This window comes from Suricata suricatta, chromosome 2 (genome assembly GCF_006229205.1).
Source record: "Suricata suricatta isolate VVHF042 chromosome 2, meerkat_22Aug2017_6uvM2_HiC, whole genome shotgun sequence".
Lineage (NCBI taxonomy): Eukaryota > Metazoa > Chordata > Mammalia > Carnivora > Herpestidae > Suricata > Suricata suricatta.
Window position 1 is genome coordinate 141,465,575 of NC_043701.1, and position 20,313 is coordinate 141,485,887.

A 20,313-nucleotide genomic window follows, 5' to 3' on the forward strand; every position below is an offset into this window, starting at 1 on the left:
CCACCTCTGAAAGTCTAATGGAGAGTCACAGACTTACTTTCCTGAGTTATGGGAAATCCCACACCCCAAATCAAAATCAGAAATTGCAAACCTGTAACTCTCCAGTGATTGCAGGTGAAACCAGTCGCAGAGGTCAGAGAGAAGGGAAAACCTTTTTGCGAAGCACAGTGCAAACCTTTCTGGGATTTACTTACAACCTCAGTGTTGCTGCACCTCGGCAGCCGTTTCTTTTAGGCTCTTACTTAACAACCACAAGTAGGTCAGGTCATTAAATGAGCAAGCTTGTGAACTCGCATTTTAAAAAATATAAGCAAACAGTATAAATAAATTACTAAAGTTCCACCGTGCTAACCAGTCACTGTAACATTTAATTTATCTTTAGATGTATCTTTATAAAAAGATAGGTCTATATGTAGATCTGTTAGCTATACAGATTGTATTGTATGGTTTCTTCTTAAAATTTCATCAGTTAACATTTTTATTTCTGAACATATTTCTATATCAATTCTTAAAAAATAGTGTTTTATTCATTTGTATTTAAGCCATTCAACTGCTACGATGAATACATATTGTTTTTAATTTTCACAATGATAAATCCACTCCATTGAAACCTCTTGCCTAAATATCACTGTGATCTTCTATAATCATGGTCTTTGGATCAGTTCTGGTAAGTAAACTTCCTTGGTTACTAATAAATACACGAGGCTTTTGTGCTTATGGACACTGAAAAGCACTATCTAAATTGAATTTATTTAATTAGGGAACATACTAATTAATTATTAATTTAAAATCTAAAAATGGAGGCAGTTGTGGAGGACATCTTGAATATCTCTGAATCTACTTATTAAAGCAAACAGAGTAAATGGATAGCAAAACCAAATACACATGGACAACCCTTACAGTAAACCTAGGTTACAAATTGTAATAGCAAACATCAAATTATAAGCAGATGAAGACAAACTACCAATATCAACAGGAGGCTGGACTGGTCTCTTCCCTGTGAACTCCAAGGACTGACGTCCTGGAGCTCCCTCTCAGGAGAAGACTCTAGGAACCCACACTGTTAGGTATGCCAGTAACATTGAGCAGACCAGGGATGGGACTGAAAAGCAGAGAGTAGGTCCAGGTACAAATAAGGAAAGGAAGAGAGTCTGGACATTTCAGAAAGAAATCCACCATAATTTTGAAGTTTAATGAAAAGAACAGAAGAGGAGTGGTGTAAAATGAGAAAAGCCACCATGGGCCACACCTCCATATGAAAGCTCAGGACAATTCATTTTACAAAAGATAAACAACAGAAAAGTGTGAAGATCAAATTCCATACTGAGTTAACCAAAGAAAGAGGAGAATGAGGATAACATCCTATGTATAGTGAAAGCAAGTGTACCAGAAAGACATGATGCCAAGAATGAGCTCACACCCTAAAAAGGAGCTAAAAGACATTGAGAAAGCATCATAGACATGGTAGAACAACATAAGTCAGACTTTTTAAAGCCTCAGATAAGATGATAGAAGTCAGAAAATGGAAAAAACAAAAGGTCTAAAACAGAAAATGAATTCGAAAGAACACTAGCATGATTATTCACAAGAGCCAATGTCTTAAGAGAAATTGGTGAAAAAGGATGAAATTTTCAAATACCAAAAGGAAATAAAGAAACAAAAAATTTTGAGAAGTCGCAAAAACATATTATATCCATCCTATAAACAATGGGGGCACCTGAAGAATAAAACCAAATCAAAGGAAAAATGCAAACACTAAAATCCATAATTCAGAAAAACTTTCCTGAACTTATAAAGATTTGAAACTCTATATCAAAGATCCTATCACATGCTGATAATACCAAACTGGGATGAATATTAGCAGCTATATTCTGGTAAAGTTTCTGGGCTTTAGTTAAAAAGAGAGGGAAATTATTTTTCACCTAAGAGAAAAAATAAGATATTTATGAGGGAAAGGACATTTCATGATCACCTTATATTTCAAAAGCAGCACATGAACATGAAGAAAATATAGTAACATGTTTCTATACCCAACGAAAAAATCTGAGGCAAGTTATTTTATATATAGAAAATGTGAACTTGAGTCTGAAAACCACATACAAAAACCTATTATTAATAGACACATAAAAGTTTGGCAATATTGTTCCCATGAGAACTTCCTAAAGAATCTCCTAGAAAATTAATTTAGGCAAACAAAATAACTAAAAAATTCTAAGAACTAGTGATGATCATTAAACATAGTTACTTATAGAACTAAGAATAAATTCAAATTAAAAAGACAGTACCTGTTTTCATGGCTATACCCTCAGACAACATAGACACTGTACAAGTATAAAATGGGGAGAATGGAGAGAGTATATGCAAATAAATGTCAGCTTCATTTGCTATACTGTTTGTGGTGGAACTAGTACTGTTATTTTGAGATGGTCGTGTGTGTAAATGGGCATATGTAAACGTGTAATTATGGGATATTCTATCATTCACGGTATTCTTAAGAGCTAGAGTAAGCAGAAGGAGACTTATATACAATACTAAAGGAATTACATTAAAAACTCTCTAATCCTGAATTTGAATTTCAATATTAATGAAATTTTAATTTCAGTATCAATCCTGGGTACTTGTGTGTGTTTCTGTGGGGTTTGCATGTATAATTTCTTTGCCCTGTCAACGGGTCTAGAACACCAATCAACAATCCAGAAGTGATGAGTAACCCCACTGTCCAGATAATGATCTTGAAATACCATGTACCATGTGTTGATTACTAGTAAATTGAAATAAAATTGATATCTCATATTGACCTTTTATCTAGCTACCTTGGGAATTCACTTAGTAAGTCCTATGTCCTAAGTGTAGATTCTTTTGAATTTCGTTCATTCACATTCACATCATCTGCAAATAATGACAGTTTTATTTCTCCCTTTTCATGCCCTTTACCATTTGTTTCCTGTTTTATAGCAATAACAAGAACTATACTATATTGCTGACAGAAGTTGTGATAGCAGACGAAAAGCTTTCAAAATTTTATTTGAAAATCTCTTTTATTATAGCAAGGCATTTCTCCTCTATTCCTAGGTACAAAGAGTTTCTAGAATAAATAGACATTGAGATGATCATATGCTTTTTCTATTTTGTTTTGTTACTATATATAACAAATGTTATGATTGATTTTTTTTAAATATAAGCTAATGCTCTAATATTTTTGGAAGAAACACAGCTACATGTGATATCCTTTTTAAATCATGCTGAATTTGATCTAATATTTTCTTTGGAAAACTTTTACTCATCTTTATGAGAAATTGACTTGTAACTTTCTTATAATGTCCTTGTCAAGTATTGATATTAAAGTACATCTAGCCTCATAAAATATGTTGGGAAGTGTAGTGGGTTGAATGATCGTCCCAATAAGACATGTCCATGTCCTAATTTCTGGAACCTTGTGATGTGACCTTATTTGGAGAAAAGGTCTTTGCCATTGTAATTAAGGATCTTGACATGAAATCGCCCTGGATTTAATGTAAGCGCTAAATTCAGTAACCGTTGTCCTTACAAGAGAAAAGTAGAGGAAGATTTGAGACTCAGTGTGGGGAGATGTCCACTGAAGAAGGAAAGACAAGTTATCCTGCTAAAAGCCAAGGAAACCCTAAAGCCAAAAGCTGGAAGAGGCGAAATGGCTTCCCAAGCAGAGCCCTCAGGAGGAAGGTGGCCCTGCTGATATGCCAACTTTGCACTTACAGACACAAGAGCTCTGAGAGAATACATTGGTTGTTTTAAGCCACCAAATTTGTGGTCATTTGTTGATGGCAGCACTCAGATACAAATACCAAGAGTGTTCCCTCTTTTCTTATGTCTACAGTTTGTGTAAGATTGGTGAAAATCGATTGCTTAAAAGTTTGGAAGAATTCATCCGTGACACCAAATGGGAAGGAGGATCAAATTATGAAACTATTTTCATTAAAATTCTGGTTTTAATTTATTTTAATGTTTATTTATGTTTGAGAGGGAGAGACAGAGGGTGAGCAGGGGAGGGACAGAGAGAGAGGTGGAGACACAGAATCTGAAGCAGGTTTCAGGCTCTGTGCTGTCAGCACCGAGTCCAACACGGGGCTCAAACTCAGAATTATGAGATCATGACCTGAGCCGAAGTCAGACACTTAACCAACTGAACCACCCAGGTGCCCTAAAATCCTATTTTTTAACATTTAGTTTTGAGAGAGAGAGAGAGAGTGTGTGTGCACCCACACACTCGTTGGGGAGGGCCAGAGAGAGAGGGAGACAGAGGATCCGAAGCAGGCTCCACGCTGACAGCAGCCAGAGAGGAACAGGGCCCAAAGTCATGAACCATAAGATCATGACCTGAGCTGGCTGTTTAACTAACTGAACCTCCCAGTTGCCCCAAAATTCTATTTTTTAAAGATAGAGGATACTTTAAATTTTGTATTTAGTTTTGAATAAATTAGGTGAGAGGTATTTTTCTAGGAAAATTTCATCAAATTTTTCAGTCATTGCACAAATGTTCACAATATCATCTATTATATTTTATTATTATTTTGAGACAACTGAAGATTCACATGAAGTTGTAAGAAAACTAGAGAGACTCTTGACTTGAGTCAGTTTCCCTAATGGTTGAAGCTTGCAAATCTACAATACAGCATTACAACCAGAACAGTCACATTGATATAGTTTGAATACAAAGCACTTGCATCAACCAAAAGTATTCCTCATGTTGCCCTTTTAAAACTATACCCACTTCTCTTCTATTTCCATCCCTGCCTCAAAGACTGGCAGCTTCTGATGTGTTTTCCATGTCTGTAATTTTGTCATTTTAAAAATGCTACATAAATGGAATCACGCAATACGTCATTTTTGATAAAATTGTCCTGCTTAGTAGAATTCATTCGAACTCCAGGTTGTATATCACAAATTCATTCCCTTTTATTGCTCAGAGGTGGGCCAGTGTATGGATGTATCACAGTGTCATCATTCATGCATTGAAGGGCATCTGGCTTGTTTCCAACTTTGACTATGATGCGTAAAGCTACTATAAACATTCATACACATGTAAGTTTTCATTTCCCTAAAATGAAAGTGAAGTGAAAGAGTGAAAGCAAGATAGCTGGGTCAGAGTAATTGTGTGTTTCATTTTGCTACATTTTTTTAAATTTACTTTTTAGTTTACATCCAAGTTAGTTAGCATAGAATACAGAGTGGCTGAGCTGTTTTACGTTTCCACCAGCAACACAAGAACCATCCAATTTCTGTACATCACCAGCATTTGAAGTTGTCACTACTTTTTATTTCCAAATTTTTATTTAAATTTTAGTTAGTTGGCACTATTTTTTTTTAATTTTGCTATCCTGACAGATAGGTAGGTGTATCACATTGTGGTTTTAGTTGGCATTTACCTAATGCCTGACATTAAGTTCCTTTTAATGTGCTCCTTTGATACCTTGTTCCTTATCTTCAGTGAAATTTGTTTTGTTTTGGTTTGGTTTGTGGGTTTTTGTTTGTTTGTTTACCTGTTTACTAATTAGATTGTTTGGGGATATTTTTGATTCGGGTTTTGGTGTTTTTACTGCTGGGTTTTGAGAGTTCTCCCTGTGTTCTAGATACTCGTGATGAGTCAGATGTGTGGTTTACTGATATTTTCTCCCACTCTGTAGCTTATCTTTCCATTCTATTGAGAACATCTTTCAGAGCACCTAGGTGACTCAGTCGGTTAAGCATCGGACTTCAGCTTGGCTCATGATCTCATGGTTCGTGGGTTTGAGCCCCATGTCGACCTCTGTGCTGACAGCTCAGGGCCTGGAGCCTACTTTGAATTCTGTGTCTCCCTCTCTCTGCCGCTCCCTTACTTGTGCTCTTTCTCTCTCTCTCTCTCAAAAATAAACATTAAAATTTTTTTAAAAAAGAACATCTTTAACCACGTAGAAGTTTTAATTCTGATGAAGTACAGTTTGTCAACTGCTCATATAGATTGTTTTGGGGTTCAACTTTAAAAACTATTTCTATATCTCTAGATTCTGCAGGATTTTCTTACACTGTTTTCTAAAAGTTTTATATTTTTACATTGTACATTTAATTCTGTGATTGATTGTGAGTTAATTTCTGTGTAAAGTGTGAGGTTTAAATTGAAGTGTTGTTTATTTATTTTGCCTATAGATGTCCAGTTGCTCCAGCCACTCTTTGTCAAAAAATCTATCTTTACTCCACTGAACTGTACATTGTACACCAAATACCATATATTTTTATCCACTGCAAAATCTACTTGCTAAAATTTTATTGACTATTTTTGCCTCTTTAGTCATACTGGGTTGAATTCATATTGGGTCCATAGTAGGCTTTTTTTCTTATGTCTGTTTGATTTTGGTATGAATAAATTATTAGCTTATAAAGTGAATTGGAAATTTTTCCTCTTATTTTCTGAAACATATTTTGTCAAATTGACTTTAATTATTCCTTAAATAAAGACTTCTCCAATAAAAACCTACACATGTGGAAATTTTTTATAAGGTAGTTATTATTCAGTTTCCTTAATAATTATAGGACTATTCAAATTGTCTACTATTTATGTGAATAAAGCATTATGGTAGCTTGCATTTTCAAAGAATTGGTCCATTTCATCTAAGTTGTAACATTTATGGGTGTCAAATTATTCAGAGCATTCTATTACTATCCATTTGGTATCTGTAGAGTCCCGTCAGAATACCCTTAGTATCACACCTGATGTTCATTATTTGTGACTTTTTGGGGGAGTCAGTTTTTTCTTTAGCAATTTTATTTATCTTCTCAAAGTACCAGCCCTTTGTTTTATTGTTTTTTTTTCTGTTGTTTATCTGTTTTGATTTTATTTCTCTCTGTTCTTATTTAACTTTATTACTTTCTTTCTTCTGCTTTATCTGGGCTTGTTCTTTATTTCCCAGAGTCTTTTTTTTTTTTTTTTGAGAACTTAGATTACTGACATTGTCTTTTCATAAAGACCTTTGATTTTTTTTCTAATGTATGCATTTAGTGTTATAAAGTTCCCTTCCAGTGCTTATTTAGCTCCATCCTAGTCATTTTTATGCTGTATTTTCATTTCCATTCAGCTCAATATATTTCTTAATTCCCTTTATATTTCACCTGTTAAAATAAAACAAACAAACACACAAACAGAGACCAGTCGTACAAATCCCTGAGCAATTTGGTCATGAAAGCGAAGATTCAGCCTATTGTGCAAGACTAACTTCACCTGGATCATTACTTGCTTATGCCTCTGGAAATTATGAGCAAAATTTAAACTGTTTCTCAAATTTGATATGAAATAATCACTAACAAATTCTCTATCATTAAAAAAATTCTAATATTATAACCAATCACTATAAAGGTTAAACAGTCACTGCCTCCTTCTACAGAAGCTGCTTAGAAAAATACATCCCTGGGTCGCACTTCAGGATATGGTTTCAGGGCTCCTGGTTGTGAAGCATCATTTTGCTGTTTGCCTGGAAACTTTTACTAATTACCACTTTGACGATCCATTGTTTTTACTTCTTGTTGTTTCTGAACTTTTGACAGACCTATGGAATATTTAAACATCTGGGTTTAGTTTTGAGGTGTCTGATAATTTTCCTGTTATATTTCTGTTACTAATTTCTAGTTTAATTTCACAATTATTAGAGAATACAGTTCCTTTATATTTGTTGAGGTCCCAAAATACAGTCTACTTGATATATATTTCATGAGTACATGAAAAGAATACATACTCCATTATTGTTAGGCAGAGTTTTCCATAAATACAGATCATATTTTTTAATGTTTATTTATTTTTGACTGAGAGGGAGAGTAAGCACAAGTGGGGAGGGGCGGACAGGGGGAGACATAGGATCCAAAGCAGGCTCTGTGCTGACAGCAGAGAGCCCAACAAGGGGCTTGAACTCACAAACTGTGAGATCATGACCCAAGCAGAACTCAGATGCTTAACCAACTGAGCCACCCAGACCCCCTGGATCATATTCTTTTGATTGTTGGGTTCTTTGCTTTTGCTGATTTTCTATCTGGTTGTTCTATCAATCTTTAAGAGATGAGTGTAGATTTGTCTATTTGTCCTTCTAGTTCTATCAATTTTTGCTTCACATATTTTGTAACTCTGTGGACTGGTACATACACATTTAAGATTATATTATGTAATATCCCCCTCTGTCCCTGGCAATATATTTTTGCTCTGAAATCATATTTATCTGATATTAATATAACCAGCCCTACTTTCTTTTGATTGTTGTTGGCATAATATATTTTTTCCATTATTTTACTTTCAACCTGACTATATCAGTATCTTTGAAATTAGTTTCTTATGAACAGCAAATAGGTGGGCCTTAATCTTTAATCCACTGTACTAAAATCTATCTTTTAATCAGCATAGTTAGGTTATGTATAGAGATTGTATGGTATGTTAAGTATATTAAGGCTTACCTCTACCTTTTGGCTTTGTGTTCTGTGTTTTCTTTCTGTTTATTTGGTTTTCTTTCTGTTTTATTTTCCCTGCTTCCTTGTGATTTGTTTGAATATTTTTAAATTTCCACTTTCATTTACCTAGAGTTCTTTTTTATTGTATCTTTTTGTATACCTTTTAAAACAGCTACTAAAGGTTTTACATTATATACATACCTTATCACAATCTACTGGTATTATTTTACTAGTCTGAGGGAAATATTGAAGCATTACCTCCCTTTGGTCTCTTTATCCTCCCTAGTTACACTTGTCAGATACCGTTTCTACGTACATTTAGAATCATATGAGATGGCCACTTCCTTCTGGTCTCTCTGGTTTCTATAAAGAAATCCACTGCCATTCAAATTGTTGAGGTACAAGGTAGCCCTTACTGACTTGAAGATTCTTCTTTAACAACTTTCTTGACTCCGACCCACTGGTTTCTTTCTTATAAGAAGATTTATGAATACAGATAATCCACGATCACCTCCATCTCAAAATCCTTAATTTATTCACAGCTACAAAGTGCATTTTGCCACACAAGATAACACATTTACAGATCCAGGGGTTATGACATGAACATCTTTGGGGGATCCATAATTCCATTTACCACATTTCTCGTCTCATTTTATGAAGCAAGAAATTCCACAATCCTAAAGCTAGGGATAAAAACATACCTCAAAAATGAATAGATGAAAAATCATGAATAGATGAAAAATGTTTTCTAAAATATTAGCTAATTATGTCCCCAATATATAAAAATGCCATATGAAATAACCAGGTAGCTTTTTCCAGGTCAAGAATGACAGGTTCTATCAAACATTCAATAATCAATATAATTCAACATATGAAACATTAAAATAAGTCAAAATAGTCAAAAAATAAGGCAAATTGTAAAATTTAGAAGTAGAGAAGCTGCTATCACCAGGGACAAAGCAAAAAACAATAATAATGGGGTACCTGGGGGGCTCAGTCAGTTAAGCGACCAACTTCGCTCCAGTCATGATCTCTCTTGCAGACTGTGAGTTCAAGCCCCACATTGGGCTCTGTGCCGACAGCTCAGCCTGGAGCCTGCTTTCGATTCTGTATCTACTCCTCCCATGCCTATGCTCTCTCTCTGTCCCTCAATAATAAATAAACCTTAAAAATTAAAATAAAAAACAATAATAACAAAGCATTAGTTGGTGAGAACCATATGAATGGGGGCTTTGGGCACTGTGATGGCCAGTCAGCTAAGTGCCTTTTGATTTTGGGTCAGGTTTTAATGCCCAAGTCACAATATTCTCAATGACTAGAGACCACCAGGGAGACTGAGGCACACATGCAAAGGCAAAGGGCTTTATTATTACGGGTTTAGGCTCACCAGATCTAAACTCAGGCTCACAGACTTCACCAGTGCAATGGATCCATACTGAGAGCCCCGAACAAGGGCTGAGCAGGGATTTTATGGGGTTTGGGGAGGGGGAGTTACAAGAAATTGTGACATAGGTACAGTGATCCAATCATTATCACATAATATCATTGGCAACAACTTTAACCACACATTTTCGTTACTTTTGTTGGGACCCAATTACAACATTTGGGTATCTTTGAAATTAACCAATTACAGAGTGAGCCTAGGGTCTTGTTCCACGACTATCAGGTTAGCTTTAACATTAGGTAACAGGGTCCTATCTAAAGTTCCCATCTGCAGGCCTCACCCTTAGGAATGTGGAGAGTGGTAGCTGGCCTTCCCTGATTGGGTGTTGCGAAGGTGATCTCTCTTGCTCTAGGCAATGTGTAACTGCCTGTTAGTTTTGGGGAACTGAAACCTAGGCCTTCTAGATCAGAGGGGGAACTTAAAGCCTGTCATGGAGTCTGTTTGGTTTAGACTTGTGTCCTTACAAGGTCATGATGTCTTGGTTCCTGAGATTGAGCCCCTCATGGCGTCCTAGATTGGGCTCTGCATGGACAGTGCAGAACCTGCTTGGGATACTCTGTTTACCTCTCTCTCTCCCTCAAAATAAATAAATACATAAATAAAATTTAAAAGTAGGCTAGAAAACCCCAGAAATTTTAGGATAAAACATACTATAAATTTAATGAGACTTGATAATGTAAAAAATATAACTTTAAATGAGTAAGATCTTTGAAGGAAGTTTAAGAGCACAGTTCTCATCTTCTGTCGTGAGTATGTCACATATTACAGTCTAAACAATAGTCTAAATCAAGGAGCAGTTTAAATGTATTATTCAAATGAATGTAATTCAAAGCTAGCAGGAAAAATGTATGATTATAGAATTATAACAAGGCAAAAATGAGCATTATGGGAGGGAGAATATTGAAAAACTAAGAACACTGATTTTATTTTTTGTAAATTAAATTTGGCAGTAAATTTACACTGACTAAAATTAATAATAGAGAAACAAAAGTTCAAAAGACATACATATGTATATATGTATACTACATCTATCCTCTATCTATGAAAGTAATAGCTATAAACAGAAAAGAGGGAATACAAATGTTTTAAATATTGAGAAGGAAAGTACAGACATGCAAAACAAAACAAAAAAACAAAGGAACTCATATGGCAGCACAACAAAGTATGGTGGAAAGCATGTACATAAAAAGTAAACAAATAAAAAAACTAGAAATAAAGATCTTCATGTCTACAAATAAAAATAAGAGTTTTAAGAAATAAATGCAAATAGTATTAAAATATACAAAAATAATCTTAAACAAAAGATATCATAAAAGATATCCTGAATGTCTTTTTAAAAAATGAACAAAGACATGCATGCCTGGGTGGCTCAGTCTGTTAAGTGTCCTACATCAGCTGAGCTCATTATCTCACAGTCTGTGGGTTCAAGCCCTGTGTCAGGCTCTGTGCTGACAGCTCGGAGCCCAGATCCTGCTTCAGATTCTGCGTCTCCCTCTCTCTCTGACCCTCCCCAGTTCATGGTCTGTCTCACTCTCTCTCTCTCAAAAATAAATAAAACTTTTTTAAAAATTAAAAAACAAAAACAAAGACAGAGCAGATACTTGCAAATGAAAAAGAAGGAACAGTCATGGTATTAAAATAAAAAACAAAAAATCCATTTGAGTTATTTCATATTAACAATGGTACAGGAGCACCTGGGCGGCTCACTTGGTTCAGTGTCTGACCCTAGATTTCAGCTCAGGTCATGATCTCACAGTTCATGGGATAAAGCCACATGTAGGGACTCTATGCTGACAACTTAGGATTCTCTCTTTCTCTCTCTCTGCCCCTCCCCTGCCTCATTCACTCTCCTTTCTTTCAAAATAAATAAACTTTTAAAAAAGCGATACAGTTCTTTGTGAAGGTGTACAATGAGGTTTTATTGGTTGTTGTAGACTTTTATTCTTCACTACAACATCTGGGAGGTAAATTAGGTAAAGTAACTAAAAAATATATATGAAATAATATAATGAATAAGATAATTTTAATATAAATGCCTATGTAACTGAATACACACACATATAGTTAATGGAAGACATATATTTTAAAATGCACATGGAGGGGCACCTGGGTGGCTCAGTCAGTTAAGTGTCCAGCTTCAGCCCAGGTCATGATCTCACGGTTCATGGGTTCAAGCCCCACATCAGGCTCCGTGCTGACAGCTAGCTCAGAGCCTGGAGCCTGCTTCAGATTCTGTAGCTCTCTCTCTCTCTCTCTCTCTCTCTCTGACCCTCCCTTGCTCATGTTGTCTCTCTCTGTCTCTCAAAAATAAATAAAAAAACATTTAAAAAATGTTTTAAAGTAAATAAAATGCACATGGAGATTGTTTAAAAGTTGACTTTATAGTAAATAAAATTCATAGAAATAATGCAGCCCAATCTACTTTAAAACAAAACAGTGAAAGTTGCCATAGGAGGGGAAAACAAATAAACTCTAATATTGGGAACATTTATAAGAAAAAAATCAAAACTTGATTTGCAAAACTTTTATAAAACAATAGTAGTAAAAATATTGTTGAACAGACATTATATAATAAAGTTGTTTTAGTCAGATTTGCCTCCTATCTCAATGACTAAACACAGTTTCTTTAAAACTATTTTGTTTTCATTTTTTAATTGGTTATTTATTTTTGAGAGAGAGAGGCAAAGCATGAGTGGGGTAGTAGCAGAGAGAGAAGGAGACAAAGAATCTGAGGCAGGCTCCAGGCTCTGAACTGTCAGCATAGAGCCCAACATGGGGCTTGAATCCACAAGCTGCGAGATCGTGACCTGAGCCAAAGTCAGATGCTCAACCAACTGAGCCACCCAGGGGTCCCTAAAAGTCTGTTGCATGTAAGTGGCAGGTCAGCCAAGACTCTGCTCCCAGCTGTGTGCCTCTGTTCCAGCTGTAACCAAAGCGTTGACCTTGACAAGAGCAAAGTTCTTCACAGTGTTGGCACAAACAATAACATGTCATATGACAACGGGCACAGATGTATAAGCCTCTTACAGGAAATAAGACAAGAGAACATTATGAAAACTATTACAAACTGCACAGTAGTTAAAAAATTGTACAAAGGAAATGTATATTAATAGGTCAGAGAAAACATAGGTCAATAAATATAGAAAAATCCATTGACAAAATTTAATAAACATTCATAATAAAACTCTTAGCAAATAGGAAATAGAAAAGAATTTTCATAACGTGCTAGGCAGTATGTATGAAAATTACAAACCAAACAACTTGGCATAGGGATAAAAAGTCAGGACCATGACAAAAAAGCAACATCAACTAATATTGTTGTACTAAAGATTCTAGCCAATAAGAAAGCATAAAAATTGGAAAAAGACCACACTGTCTTTATTTCCAAACAATATAGTTATCCACGTAGGAAATATAAAATAATCTATATACTGTTTGAGTCATTAAAAGATTTCAGGAGAAATGGTGGATGATAGATCAATATACAAAATCAATCAGGAAATATACTAAACATTCCATTCACCATAGCATAAAATGCACAATGGGTATAAGACTATCCAATCAGATGCGTGCTAGAACTTACTGGAAACAGTTATAAACATGAGGACAATGGGTTAAGCATAGCCAAAATAATTACGGGAAAAAAAAAAAAACAAGGTAGGATTATTTTCCCTGCAATATATGTCTTTTTTTTCAAAGATATATTAATAAATATAGTGTTTTATTTATTTAGGGGTAATCAAATAGTAAAAGAATAGAGTAGAGAGCCTATAAGTAGACTCATGAATATTAAGAAATTGATATATGGTAGAATCACTGTCATCAATCAGGGGGAAAATGAACCATTGGGACTTAATGCTAGGACCATTGGTTTTCTAAGTGGAAAATTCCCTTAAAATATTAGATCTATATTTCACATAAAACATGAAATATATTCCAGATAGATAAGTAATATGAATGTAAAAAGATAATTATAGATTTTTAGGAAGAAAATAGTTTGATATCAGAATCCTTTGCCATCAAATATTCAGTATACATGCATGGCTGTGTTTTCTTCCTAATAAACTTAAATTCATTCAGCATTTCTAACCAACTCCTGAACAAGTTAGGAACTTAACTGGAGGTTCTGTTTTGTATTTAAAACAACATATTTCTAATTTTTTAAATTGTTTTTCAGTTCATTTATTTATTTTGAGAGAGAGAGAAAGCATGTGGGCAGAGGAGGGTCAGAGAGAGAGAGGGAGAGAGAGAATCCCAAGCAGGCTCCACCCTATCAGCACGGAGACCCACCTGGGGCCCATACTCCCAAACCTCGAGATCATGACCTGAGCCAAAATCAAGAGTCAGACACTTAACCAACTGAACCACTCAGGAGCCCCAAAGATCTTTTTTTCAAAACTGAATTTCATTGGGATCTTGACTGACGTTTTTATGATTCCAATAAGGATTGTATTTTTTAAAAAATGCTTAGCCATAGATATTTCCTTTTCTTTGAAATGACAGATCATTTATTTTGCTCACTTTTCTATTAGATTTCTTATTGATTTTGAGTTCTTCATATATTTGAAGTTAGTCTTTTACAATTTATATATTTTGAAAATCATTTCAAAATTTATAATCTTTTTAAAATAAAATGATAAATATAATTCTTTATATGCAAATTTATCCATTATCTTATGGTTCTAAAGATGAAAGCCAGTTGTCAAATGACAAGTATGTATAAAACGTAGTAAAACACAGGAAACAATGAACCTTGTCTTTGTCAGGGGTCCCACTTATGCAATGACAAAAGGACATAAAGATACCAAAAGGAAAATAGAAAATGTAAGAATTTGCAAAACTATTTAGTCTCACCAGCAGTAAAGAGAGAGAGAGAGAGAGAGAGAGAGAGAGAGAGAAATTAATATTCTGTGATTGCTCCTTCTTAACTCTCAAAATAACCAAGATTTAAGAAATGAAAATTCTGGAGTCCAGCTCTGGTTGGTCCAGGGTCCCTTTGAAGGAGGCGACAGCATCAATGAAAATGGCGGCAAGAGAGCCTGGTTGATCCCTAGTCTGGCATCTCTCTCTTGCCACGTTTTGTGCTTTTATTTATGTATTTATGAAATCAAAAAGTGGAATTTTTGCAAATAATTCTCAGTGATAAAGATGCTTTGAAAAGGGTGCAGAAACAGGTTTTACAGAGGCATTTTTTCAGAACTATTCTAATTACAATGAGGTAATTTACACTTCATAGGATAACAAGATATTCTCAGTGAAAAGCAGATAACATACATATTTGTTTGAACCGTATTAATCTTAAAACTAAGAAGATAGCAGGATGTTTTCAATGAGAAGCAGATAGCAAACACATTTTATAACAGTAACGATAAGATTCAGTCATAAACAAGGCTAGGAGGCATTCTATTTGGCTCACAAGAAGCAGAATGTATTCCCAATGGTTAGTAAATCAACCTTTTGTCAACCTTGTTCTTTGATGTTGAAGGTGTAAGCGCCATAGGCGCCCTAGATGAGCAGGCCTTTGCATATGAGTTTATGTTGTAACTACTCTTACCATCCTCACAATGGGCACCAATTATCATAGAGATGCGCAGTAACTTATGCCTGGTTCTTGTTTGTTTCTTATTCCTAAATTAGGTTCTTTATCTCTGGGCCAGAGTTAATATTATTCTTGTGTTCTTTAACCCCCTTTATTATCCATGTCTTAAGTTTGTGAAGCTCAATAGAAGAGCCTTTCGACAAAACATCTGCAGTGCTGTGTTTAAATTCCTCTTTATAGAGGTGGGAATATGCTTCTTCCCATGAGGTATCTGTGTGGGGAATATTGGTATGACTTGGAACATTGTGAAGCCTAATCAATAGCAACAGGCTTAATTTCACATGAGCAGTAGTAGCAGAAGGAGGTGCCAGTTTCCACCTCTCATGGCAGGAGCCGTGCACATCTGCCATTTCCTTACTGTGACCAGGTCATCCAGCAAGGCCAGTGCAGCTCCCAGCATGAAAATATTCACAGTGGATAAAGATTTATTGAACATGTGTCCTACCACTTTGGAGCTAACCGTGAAGTCCATGAACAAGCAGCATGAGCATTAGCAGGGACTAGGCAGAATTTCAGAATCTCAGGTCACACCCAAGACCTGACTGAATCAGGATCTGTAGTTGAACAAGTTTCTCAGGTAATCAATACACTCATTAAACTTCAAAAAGCACTAATCAAATATCCTACTTTAAAAAAAAATTTTAAATGTTTATTTCTGACAGAGAGACAAAGAGAGAGTAAGTAGAGAAAGAGAAGAGAGACAGGGAGACACAGAATCCAAAGCAGGCTCCAGGCTCTGAGCTGTCAGCTCAGAGGTCAAGGTGGGGTTTGAACTCAGAAGAGTCAAAGTCAGACACTTAACCGACTAAGCCATCCAGGGCCTTCACAAGTATCCTATTTTGAGACTGTAATGTATTACAACTACTTTGGAAGATAATTTAGCAATATCTTTTCCAGGTAGATTACTTACACAAATCTGTTACTGCAAAAAAACAACTTTTTTAAGGGATAAATATTCCAAATACATGGGAACTGTTAAGTATCAGAACACAATGTGATTGTAAGGAAGCAGGTTTGAGACAACAGAAGGGCACACATTGCCCAAGGCAAGGGGGACCACCCTTGTAATACCCTTAACATTCCTAAGGGCAGGCCTTAGAAGCTATAGGTAATCAGTTATTGCTTAAGGCTAGTTACACCCTATGTGAGGGTCCTGGGTGCTGGGTCTACTCTGTGATTGATTAACACTCTAAATGTTGTAATTGGATAAACCTGCTGTCAACAATATTGTGTAATAATAATTGGATTACTGTACCTATGTCACAATTTCCTGTAACTCCTCCTTCCCAAACTCATAAAAGCCCTACCCCACCTTTATTCGGGGTTCTCTCAGCATGGATCCACCACGCTGGTAAGGTCTGTGAGCCCGAGTTTAGGCCCCGGGGAGCCTAAACCCGTAATAAAGCCCTTTGCTTTTGCATGCGTGACTCGGTCTCCCTGGCGGTCTCTGGTTTTTGGGGGTGATATTAAAATCTGGGCATAACATGATATATACCTTTATATAGCCAGTTAATATATCTTACTAGCAGGTTATGGATAATGCTTATTTGGCCAACTACAAAATCACATACACAGTATAACACAGTATAAAAATAAAAAAAATATTTTTAAAACAGGAAGAAAATTTAACTTATCAACAGAAAGTATCTTAAGATCCAAACATTATTAGCAATTTTTATCATTAAATTTTACATGCATGATTCACAAATTATTTTAATAAAGTTTAATGAATAGAGAAATATTAAATAAAAGAACACTGAGAGCCCAACAAAAAATATGGAATTAAATACATTGTATGCATTGCATGTGGCATTCATGTTTAATCTTTCTGGCTGGAAATGTCACTTTGGTTCTCCAGTCTCACATGTTCTGATTTTTGAGTCACTGTCTGTTTAACAGTCTCTGGACACTTTTTCTGTATGTTCACTTACTGGTTCTTGGCTTATATTCTTCCTCTTTGCATGGTACCTCTCACTGCTTTCCTGGCAACAGGCCCTACTGAACTTGGCCCCAAGATTCCCTAATTGGACTGATGCCTTCCTAGGAGGCTCTGCTGATGAGGCATGATATCCAAGACACCATCCTCTTACTATGTCAGGCACGTGAGCACTGTACTCGGAAGGGGTTGGTTGCTGAACCCCAAAGAAAAAAATGTGATGAAATATCATTTTGTGTCAGTAATAATATTTATTATCAGGACAGAAAATACCTGAGATCAGAAAACCAGGGGGAACATGCTCTATCTGGATCTACTGAAATTAATCTAATTCTGAATAAGGCCAACTTTTTAAAATTTATTTTATAATGCTTATTTATTTTTGAGAGACAGAGTGTGAGCTGGGGAGGGACAGAGAGTGAAGGAGATACAGAAACTGAAGCAGGCTCCAGGCTCCAGACTCCAGACTTAACAGCTCAGAATCTCACACAGGACTCGAACCCACGAGCTGTGAGATCATGACATGAGCCAAACTCAGATGCTTAACTGACTGAGCCACCCAGGCACCCCTAAGGGCAACTTTTTAAATGTGTCATTACATCATTGTCCACGCAGACCACTATGCACACCTCATTAACCATCGGAGGAGATCTGATTTCCCTTCTAGTTTTAATTGGACCGGAAGATTTTGTGCCATGATTTATAGGGTTTTCAAGAAAATCTGGGTTGTCTTGAACTGTGGGGTTGGTCAGCAAATATTGACAAAGTACCGAAGGAAAAGAAACCAGAACAATTCCATAAGCCTTTCTGCCATAGACAGCTTTTTCTCTCCTTAAATAATTGACAAGAACTTTCACACTAGACAGGCCTTTTCAGCATTCTGCAGTTCTAATAAAGATGAATGAAGAGTGTATGGACACAGTAAAGCAGAGAAACCAGCAGATAAGAAAACAGAAGCAGTTCAACAGCTCATATAACAATTCTTTCTGTAGTGAAGGAAAAAATGGTCATAAAAAATAGGAGATATAAAACAACAAATGTGCTAACTTTTTAACATCATTTCTATGGAGCAGTGATAAATGCAGGCTTTGCATTTGCAGAGAAATGGCTAATACTTGCCAACGATATTTTATGGTCAGGATGTGCAAGTGTACAGCAATGCCTTACTCCCCTGTTACTAAACTTTCCATTTAAGGCTGTTGACTATATATCTTCAGGGTTGCTACAATGAAGAAAAGAATTTCTGTGTCACAATGTAAGAAGTTAGTTTAAGTAACATACATTTCCATCAGCAGATCTCATTGATGCTGCTGATGATATTCAGATCAGAAATTGGAAGGAAGCATACTGTAATGGGGAAAAATCAACTGGACCAAGAGTCAGGCTTGTGTACAAAACTTCTCTTTCTTCTCTCTCCCTCCTTTTCTCTCTCCTTGTTCTCTCTCTCTGTGTGTCTCTCTCTGTCACATACACACACAGAGCAGAGCAATTTGAGTTGTCAACTTCTTCAAAGTTTTTGATCTCTTTAAAAATAATAGCATAAAAATGCATGATTATGATAAAAATTTAGAAAGCAAGAGTGCCTGGTGGCTTAGTCAGTTAAGCATCTGACTAGATTTCAGTTCAGGTCATGATCTACTGTTCTTAAGATCGAGCCCCAGGTGGGGCTCCTGTGCTATAGCACAGAGCCTGCTTGGGATCCTCTCTCCCTCTCTCTCTATACCTCCCCTGCTTACTCACATGCACCTGTGCTCTCTTTCTCTCTCAAAATAAATAAATAAACTTAAAACATTTTTAGAAAATAAAGATATTCTAAAAGGAAATAAGATGAAATAAAAATCATCTGAAGTACCACTGCTTGGAAGTAAGCATTATTAGCAATATTTACACATACATTCTTCAAGGTACAAATACACACTTGTGGGCTTTTATTGTAAATAATATTCTGTACTCATTATGTATTTTTCAATGAAGTAATATGTTTTTTAATTTTTTAACATTTATTTATTTTTGAGACAGAGAGAGACAGAGCATGAACAGGGGAGGGACAGAGAGAGAGAGAGAGGGAGACACAGAAACCAAAACAGGATCCAGGCTCTGAGCTCTGAGAACAGAGCCTGATGCAGAGCTAGAACTCACCAACTGCAAGATCATGACCTGACCCAAAGTCAGACACTTAATCAACTGAGCCACCCAGGTGCCCCGATAATAAATGTGTTTTTATTTTGGTTAAAAATATACATTACCTTATCAATACTTGCATATAATTCATTGTGCAAATATGTCATATACTTCATTAATTTCTCACATTTCTTATATTAATGTGGTTTCTGGTCTTACAATATTTTGAACAATTCCACATTTAAGACATCTAGTTCCTACATCATTTTATAATCCATTATGATGTTCTCATAGGAAATTCCTAAGTTCATAATTTACTTGTCAGCTTCCATATTTTAAAAGCCTTCATACATATTGTTGTATTTCACTCATAATGAATTTACCAACTTAATGAACATTTAATATCACTGGTGTACATTCAAACCCACACTCAAATAAATTTTTTAAAATTCTTCAGTCTGTTAAGATAAAAACATAATATTATTAATTGCTACTTTTGGAGAATAAAATATGGAGTACTTTTCCTCTTCTTTTATTATTATTGTAAATGCCTGTGAAATAGCTCTTCCTATTTTTCTATTAAGAGCATTATTTTTAGGGGTGCCTGAGTGGCTCAGTCAGAGGAGTGTATAACTCGATCTCCAGGTAGCGAGTTTGAGCCCCATAGTGGGTGTAGAGATTACTAATAAATAAAAACCTTTTTTAAAGGATCATTATTTTCATTGTACAATGTAGAGATTAAAAATAGGAGTTCATTATTCATACTGAAAAAGT